The sequence below is a fragment of the Oxyura jamaicensis genome, chromosome Z, assembly GCF_011077185.1.
Source record: "Oxyura jamaicensis isolate SHBP4307 breed ruddy duck chromosome Z, BPBGC_Ojam_1.0, whole genome shotgun sequence".
NCBI lineage: Eukaryota > Metazoa > Chordata > Aves > Anseriformes > Anatidae > Oxyura > Oxyura jamaicensis.
Window position 1 is genome coordinate 78790021 of NC_048926.1, and position 9437 is coordinate 78799457.

Sequence of the window (9437 nt, forward strand, 5' to 3'; positions counted from 1 at the left end):
CCCCCCCCCCCCCCCCCCCCCCCCCCATTTTTTTTTTTCCTCTGTTGTTGTTAAAGTAGAAGGCTGGATCAAAAACAATGATTTGCTTTTAAGGGAAAAAAAATCAAGGCTTTTCCTTTAAAAGGCCACTGAACTCAGCAGCTCAGTGTGTCCTTTGGAAAGCAGAGGAGAAAGTCTTCTTATTGTAGCTGTTTAAACTCAAGGGTCAGATGACTGATAGAGCGCATTGTCTGGAGACTTTCACAGTTCAAGTTAATGCTATCAAACCCTTTAATTACACCAATATACAGCTGATAAGGGGCCCTAATGGCCCTTCCATATCTGTATGGTAACTGGGATGTACTCCATATATGGGTGTAAGATTGATACCTATATGGCTTCATTCTGATAACTTGACTTCCTGTCAAATGATGCATTGCAGAAGCTACAGCCAGCTTCTCATCTCTTTTCCTTCAGTGTTTCACACTGCTGAAAAAAGTTCCAGATATTTAGGAGTGTCTATAAGCATGAAAATTTAAAAACGTTACAGGAAATTAAGGCAAAAATGCTTCTTACCCGATTGCATTTTTCAGCAATATATAATTTTTTAATCCTTTGCCAAGATACCTAGTGCCTAGTGCACCAGAGTGCCTAGTCTTTTGTTTCTCTTTTTCCAATTAATTGTGACCTATGTTATGGAAAAAAAATATTTCTAAGACATTTAGCAGAAAAAAACTGCTGTACCACTGAGTGTACTTTTTTCTGTGACCATTTCATTCCTTAGTAGTGGAGACTCATCCTAGATATGTATTTTATGTTGGTTATCTTGGTTTAGTTCCATTCCAGGAAAACTTGCACCCTAGGAAAGCAGTAGAAAGAATATGGGCTGGAATAAAATACACCCTATGAACACAAAGATAACAGTATCATCTACTTCTTGGCATTTAGGGGATATGCACTGGTAAGCAGGCATATGGTATGGCACCCTGCTGGTTATATTCAGGTTGGGTCAGAGGATCTGTGTCTTCCATAGGTGCAGGGAATTCACTCAGACTGAAAGAGGCATGTATTTTACAAAATGGAGATGCCTCTCTTGGCATCATAGATCATACCATTAGTGTTAAGGAGTTTGAATGCTTTTGGAAGAGAAAAAAGTCAGTTCCATAGGAACTACTAGTGACATTTCCTATTACACCTTACTCACCAAAACAGTGTGAAAAATGACATGTCCTGCACCTTTAGACTTCAGTCCAACAAAGCCCATTCATTTCAGACTGCTACAGCTGCTTTTACTACTTAATTGAGCAGTATGGATGTGCTTAAAGTTTAACGTGAGTTGAAGTGTTCCTCTGTTAGGAGTCTTACACAAGTACAAAAGCAGACCTGGCACAATGAATTGTTGCCATTGGGCAAACACAACCATTCAGAGGAAATATCTCTGTAAAGATATGTGAAATGGAAGATCTCATCCCCTGCTGAATGATTGTAAGGCTTCTTGCTGGTTGGGGAAGTAGCATGCAAAGCTGCTGGCATGCACATATAAAGTGAATTATTATTGTATTAAAAACTACTTTCCCCCAAACATTTGTTTCTCATCTGGCATCAAATAGAGTTTAATTGCAAGTTGTTTTATGTCATTTTCAAAAAGATGCACAGGAGGTTCCTAAACTTCCCATGTATACACATCTCATTATATCTCAGTAGGGTTCGTGTTTGTACCACCTGCTCACAATTGGGAACACTTACCCTAATGTCTCTGTAACAAATTTTAGCACTGGGCTCCTTTTGACAATGCAGTTGTAATCTTCATTACATGGTTATGTAAGGCATTTCCAGAGGGTTATGTTAAGAACAGAAATATGTGATTTCCAATATTTTGATTAAAAAAAAAAAAATACAGCTCAACAATTTTGCTATTTTTATCTAATGAGCAAGAGAAGTAAAGTTATCAGGTTCAAATCTGAATTACAGTTGGTTACCAGCTGTTTAAAAAACTGAACAGCAGAAGCCTAAAAAAAAAAAAAAATAAAATAAAAAAAATGGATATGGATAAAATATCAGCTTTCATGGGCTGGCTGCCTCTTTCATTAATATTTTCTTGTACTAATATAAGAGGGGTATGGGCTTTGTAGTTTTAGGACAGTTTTGGATACCATGCATGTTAATAATTCCAGGATTTATGTCTGTTTAGCCCATTTGCAGTGTATTGCCAGGATTACTTATTTGCCTGTGGGCCAGAATAGTGAGTTAAATCCCACATCAGGATTTGGGCTTAGGTCCAATGCTAATATTGCAGTGTAATACTAGGAGAGCTGTGCTGTTAAAAGAGTTGTGCTTTGGTGAAGATGTTGAATTAAAGCATCTCCTGTTTGGCTCTGATGGTCAACCAAGTGGCATTTAAGGACTTCCAAGCCATTTGCAAGACAATTGCAAGATGATTCCCCAGAGCCATGGACACTGAGCAGTGTAAGGTTGATGGGAGTCTTTACAATATTAATTGTTTGGTATACACTAAACAGAGATGCTGTCTTGTGGAAAAAATAAACAAACAAACAAACAAAAAACATTATGATGCAACCAATGCCTATATTGTAATGAACATGCATAGGCAGATTATGAAACTGAACGTTCTCTTTCTTCCACCTCCAGCCCCTCACAACAAGGAACCTGCCTGTGTGTGTTTCTCTCTTCTGCCATTCCCAGAGTCAGAGGGGTAGCGGCAGAGTAGAGAAGTGAGTTCAGAATCCAGACCAATTTCTGCAATGTGTCCATAAAGAGCACACATGCTCTTTCTACTCTCTGACTAGTATTTCAGCACAATATCTACTAAAAGATACTTATCTGTTCAGAGAACAGTTGGAGCAGCCCTGGACATATTTGCTTTTGTTTCACACCCCTTAGTAGAGCATCCAGACCATATCTATGCTCTTCCATTGCAGAATGTAGTGCTGCTGCTACTGCTCTGGCGGCAGCAGAGGTCTGGACTTTGATGAGCATATTCATGTACAGTAATTCTTTTGACAAGCTGCCCAAATTTTCTTGAGGAAGACAAACCACAGAAGATATTTATATCTTGGATATTTATATCTGGGACAAAGGCTCTTCTCCAGCCCAGAGGCTTTCTCTTTGCCAAGCTCCAAACTCATGTTTCCAAAAGAGGTGTTAAAACTTCTCAAACTTCTCAAGAAAATGCAAAAATCTCTTTCATAATGGGAAGTATTAAACAACCAATGTGCAGGAACTAGGACAGGCTGCCCTAGTTGCAGATCCATTAGTCACCAGCTTGTCCCAGACAAACCACTCCTTAATCTCCATACAAAAGATTCCTACAGAAGTCTTGAAAATTCCTGCAGAAGGCATTATCCATGTTCATATGACTTGGGCAAAGTGTAAGAAACTTTTTGGGTAAAACTACATTTCATTTGTTTTGTAGGTGATGTAATTCTTTGTGTTGCTTTGTAGATGCATTAAGGCTCCTGAAATATGTTGTTGGTAGGAAGCATGTTTCTGATTCTCCTGGAGCTGGTCCTTTGCAGACCACTCCTACTGCTTTTACAGAACTTTGGCATTGCTGTGGCAGCTATGGAGTTCTTTGCATTGAATCAGGAATATTTGTGCAATTTGGATGTTTTTTCAGCATATTGTAACAACTCAAAGTGAAAGTTTCCAATCCAGTTTCTCCAAATAGCCATTCTCTACTTCATGAGACACCAAGTAATTTACAAACTGGTGCTGTGTTGTGTTTACAGAATCCTCTCTGACAAGGCCTCATGCTGACCCAGAATTTTCTTCAAATTTGCTGGACAGCCCAGACTTTAATATAAAACTTCACAAGGCCAATAAGACAAAACACCATAGAGGGAAAAAAAAAAAAAAAAAAAAAAAGTGAATAAACAAGGTATCCTGAAATTAGTGTATGTTTCTCAGTGTCACTTTATCAGACCTTCTTATTACTGTCACCAGAGTTATCTTCGTGGCCCATGCACTTGTTTTTTTTCTTCCCCCCTCCCCCTTGATACTGGAGCTGTTACCTATCACTCTGCTCAAGTGAGGAGTAAGTGGCTGCCGCTCTGTGACCAGCTGGCAGGGATCATAAGAAAGGGGCAATAGTCCTACAGCTGGAAACTATTTGGGTCATCCCACCTCAGGGGTGCTGTTTGAATTAAAGTTGTATGTTAACTGTCATGTGTAAAAAATCTTGGTGACATAAGAGAAACATATTGTTAATTAATTGCAGTCTGAAACACATGTCAATCAAATGCATTTGCGGCTAGTAATCTTCGTGTTAATCACTTTCTCAAACAACACCCTGGTCCATCTGAATTATGTCTAAATTAATCTAAGCAAATCTGTACATCTTCTTCTTTTAACCTAAAGTACTAGTATCCCATGTTCATCTATACACAGATGAACTGTCTTAGAAAATCAAAGAATAATTTGAGATTTTCCTTGAGGTTCAAAGTAAAATTAAATCAAAAACTGGGGCTTTGAAAAATCATAAATAATTTATTTATCAGCATTGATTTTTGTTTTTGTTTAAATTCATGTATGTTTGTATATATCTGAATGGTTAAAAAGTACAGTATTTCCATTACCAGGAATAAACCTTGTAGTAGCCCTTGTACTAAAAGACAGAAGTTTTCAAAATTTTTCAAAAAAAAGTCCTACATTGTTGATTACAGAAATGAATACTGGAGAACTGTCAGAATAATATTTATTGTTCAGTGAACTCTGATGCATTTCAGCATAGAAAATATGGATTCTTATTCAAACTCATCTATTTACTGGTTATTTAAGATTCACCCACTACTAAATATATCAGCCCAAAATGAACTACAAATGCAACTTTGGCCAGACTGTGAGCACTTAGCTAGTGTGTAGTGATGCCAAAAATCTATTGAATAAATGGCTTAGCCCTGAGATAATTAAAAAATGATTATAAGAGCCATAACTTGGTGATATGTTGAGAAATGCATATAACTAAATTACCTGGATATCAATGTCAACATTTGAGTAAATAAATGACAACTTCCACTGAAACAGAGCTGCAAAACATTCTGAAATATATCATGTGAACAGGTGATTCATTCCCCACGATGCTTCCGGTTAAACCTTCCCTTTCATTAAAAGTGTCTTCTGCACCAGAAAAAAAGTGTCTTCTGTTCCTACAGAAAAACTGAAAATTTGCCCCTGAATCTATGAAAAGTAAAATTAAATAAATCAGGTCTCTTAAAATATTATAAGCAGAGGTAAAGAGAATACAACATTTAAGACAGGCTTTTTCAGCTTTTCATTTATAATTATTGATCAAGCCCTAGGACATGCTCTTTTCCTCTCTCTTGGTCTAGACAGGCTCATGGACTTGCAAATCAGCCTTTGAAGACACAGTAATCAGCATTCAGTCTCCAATGTTAAATATTCTTCACTTCAGGATCTATTTTATCCAAACTAGAAAAACAAATTGTATTTGACTTCAGGACCAATATGGCAGAAATCCCAGAGCTCTCCACCCATATGGTAGGAACATATGTGTTCACTCCAGCTACACTCCCTTATTCTGACTCCACTCGGAAACAACTCCCTTTTCCCTGTTCACTCTCTCCAGGACTGAGCCAAAGCCTATTAAAGTCTTTAGGAATGTTTTCACTGATTTCAACAAGCTCTGGATGGTGCCTTCCAGCTTCCAGTCATTTCTGTCATCATTGTTATGCTGACCAGCAACAGCTTGATATTCCTCCCACTGATGTCTTCAGGAGATAGTTATTCCAGGTTGTCCAGACCCAAAAATGGATTTCTAGAGCACTTTTCAACTTGCAAGCCTTCTTGCTCATGATATCAAAAAACTGGCAGTGGGTTCATTTGTTTGAAAACCCCCATGTAATTTTGGCTTAACTTCTTTCCTGTATTTATCAACCAATGCAAACAGAGGAAGACTTTCCTCTGGTATAGATGAATGACTATTCTGGACTGGGGTGCCAGTGGATGTGTCCTGAAGATAGCATAGGGTGCAGCAGTGGTCCCCTGATTTCTGGTTTCCTCTGTGCCTATATGCCATATGAGCATCGCTACACTGAGGCCTGGTAGGTGGATCATGACATAGCCCCATAGTATGCAGAGCACCACAGGGAGGAGAAGGCCTGGTTCTGTAAGTAATGGTTCGGAAAACCCTCTCTCACTCATATGTGGTACTACCTACAAAAGATGGTTAAAATACAGATGTCATATGCTATGTAGAAGAAAGAGCTTCTGTAGCTAAAGGACTAAGAAACAACCCTCTTGGTTCTAGAAATCTGTTATGGTGTCAGCATCAAGAGCTTCGGCAAGATCTCTGCCTCCTCGAGGGGCTATACAGGTCTGTGCTTACTGAGTAACCCTCCTTTACTCACACAGTGAAGAGGATCTGGTCCATACTCTGTGTCTAGAATCTGGCTCTAGTTTTCAATATGTTCAGATGAATTTGTTGGTGTAACATTTCACTAAACACTATATTCAAAGTTAATGAACTCTTCCTGTTTAAAAAGGTAATTCCAGTGATTCTTCCTCCACAGTCCCTTCCAATGATTTTGCAAATTGTCTTTTGTTTTTAGAAACTAAAAGTTTTCATCGTTCTTCAAAACTGTCTTCCTCATGGTGCTCCAGCATAGTGATTACTTCTGCAAAAACTCTAGCTTCTTTTCCCAAAGCATAATGTTCAAACAGTCTATCTCACCTTTGAAGAGATGCCTCGCTGGCGGGAAAGCGAGTGGCAGCTGCATGGGCAGCAATGGCTAGCAAAGCTAAATTACTGAGAGAACTCATAAAGCCACACTGCAACAAGAGGAAACTTCTCTGTATCCTCCACAGCACTGCTATTAGAGCAGTTTCTGTTTCTAGAGGAAAAGGGACAGAATCTGCGAATGTGATTTAAAATATTTTTTCCATGTTGTGTATTTCAAATATTTGGTACCTGGGCTTTGGATTTCTCTTTTTTAATAAGAAGCATAATATTTCCATAACTCACATTTGGAATCATTCCTGGATTTTGGAAGCAAATTATTAAAATTGAGCATATGGACGTCTTAAAGTAGAACCTTATGGGAGGGGGAAAAAACAGTTGATCAAGATTATTTTGTATCATCTTAAAATAAAATAAAATGCTGCAAACTCCTGGTGAAATAAGATTTGTTCTCTGAGGAGCCCTTTTTCATCCTCCAATGTCAAGCTTTCCTAATGAAGTAAGCTAAAGATTGGGTTGGAACTGAATTCTTCCACCTTTAAATATTTTCATGCCATTTGGAACTTTTTATTTTATGTTTTTACCATATTACTTTAGAATATGGAAGATTTAGCTATTTTTTAATGATATTCAGAGAAGCTTACAACAAGAGAGATATACAAACTACTTGTATATTTTTTACCTTGCCATAAGAATGATGGTGTTGAACATTAATGTACAAACAACCAGCTGCCCAGATTTTTCTTAGCCCATAAGAACCAGTTATTAATTTTAACAGCTGTGAACTTGGACTACGGTAAAGGAATATATGTGGGGCGTCCGGTTCAGTTCCTCAAGTTATTTAGGCATGCTCAGGTCGCAGTGTTCTCTGAGGATAATTGCATTACAAATGCTTCCTCTAAGCATATATTCTTATTTTCATTTTATTTTATTTATTTATTTATTTATTTTATTTTTATCGCAAGTTGTTTGCACTGATCAAGTGTTGTACAATAATAGCAGTATTGCTAAGCACAGGCAAAGAAACAATAGCCTTCAAGGTCTGAATAAACACTATCCTTTAACTCAGGCCCAACCTATGTTGTGTGAGTCCTCCATGTAAATGATAATTGCTTTAATTGAAGGTGAGTTTACTACAAGGATGTAACTTCCAGTCCAGCAGGATGTCCTCATCATAGGCTGTTCTTACAGCACGTCAGTAAGATCACACAAGATCTGTTGAGCATTAAAGGTATTTGCAATGAATAAAGTTCCTGAGGAAAAAAGTAAAGGGTACCTATGGTAGGTTTATAGACTGCCCTTTAATGTACTGTTTTTTGTCTGTGTACAGATTCTTAGTTAATGCAGCATGCATTAAATCTAAATTCTTTGAGTTAGCACCAACTCTATCAGCTATTCTGATGAATAATGCACAAAATCAAGCTTCGTTGCTGTTTGCAGAATAATGTGGCAAAATATTTCTATCAGAGACAGAAACACCGTGGGCTACAACATAAGATGCTTCTAGGAAGAGTGGCTCTTTTGACTCCATGAGATTCAGAGAAGCTTATGTAAACCTAGAGTTTTGCTTTGGTTTGCCTGAAAAAAACCCATATTCTGTTAGAGAGGTGAAAGTCTTAAATTCTTTGTCCATCTTAAATTCCATACAAAGTCCATCTTCATTTAAAGAGTATATGGAGAGGTCTTTAGCACGTATTTTAAGTGAGCTTTTACTTTATGAGGTCACAACTGGAACACATGTCTTAGTCTCATTTCCAAATTCTTAAGCAGAAATGTTCATACGAAAGAAAAAAAAAAAAAAAAAGAAATTAGGACATCTGTAAGTCAATATTTGATTATTCACCTGTGCTTATTTATGTAACCGAGTCAAATCTTTGTAGCATTTTAAGGGTTCAGTTGTCAGTTACACAACTGCCAGGCCGTAAGTTTTAGTTAAATTTCAGTTATGAATTTCTAATCCTGTGAATAATCAGATGTGCACATACATTTGTGTTGTAGGACATAAACGCAATTCCCTCCCTTCCTCAACAGTTCTTTGTGACATCTTTCCAATTTTAATTGATATCACAGCAATCAAAGAAAGACCACAGTGAATCAGCAGTGTTGACAATGTGCCAGGGTGTTTAGAAAATAGGCATAGCTAGGGAAGAAGAACATGTCAAAATACATTTTGAACATATTGGAATATGTTATGAAATAAAATGTGTTTACCTTTTTGAATGACGGTGTTGGGTAGTGCTGGCGACGCTGAGGGGGAGGAGGGGGTGGGTGATGTAGCCCTAGAACTGGACCACGTTCCCATTTTGTTATGCAAGGTACAAATACGCAGCGAAGAAATATGACACTATATGACAAATCGCTTCTCTAATTCATTGGACTTGTCAAACAAATTAACTTCAGTAAATCTACTCAAGTGGTACTGGTGGTGGGAACATTAGTACATCCAAAATGCTAGTGGTTGCTTAAGTTCTGCCATCACATAGTTTAACCAGGCTTAGACAAGTTTAGACATCCGAGTGCTAAAAATACAGGAAGATAGTAACATCTGCTCCAAAGTAAAACATGTGATGATGGTACCACTGGTAGCAATGTACTAAGACATTTGATTTGATGGCGTGATATAAAAGGCGTCCTAGGCCCACAATTAAACATCTGAATGTAGAATGAAAGGAAGGGGAGCAGGGGGGGAGAAAAGGAAGAAAGCAAGAAAGCGAGAAAGCGAGAAGGAAAGAGAGAAAGAGAG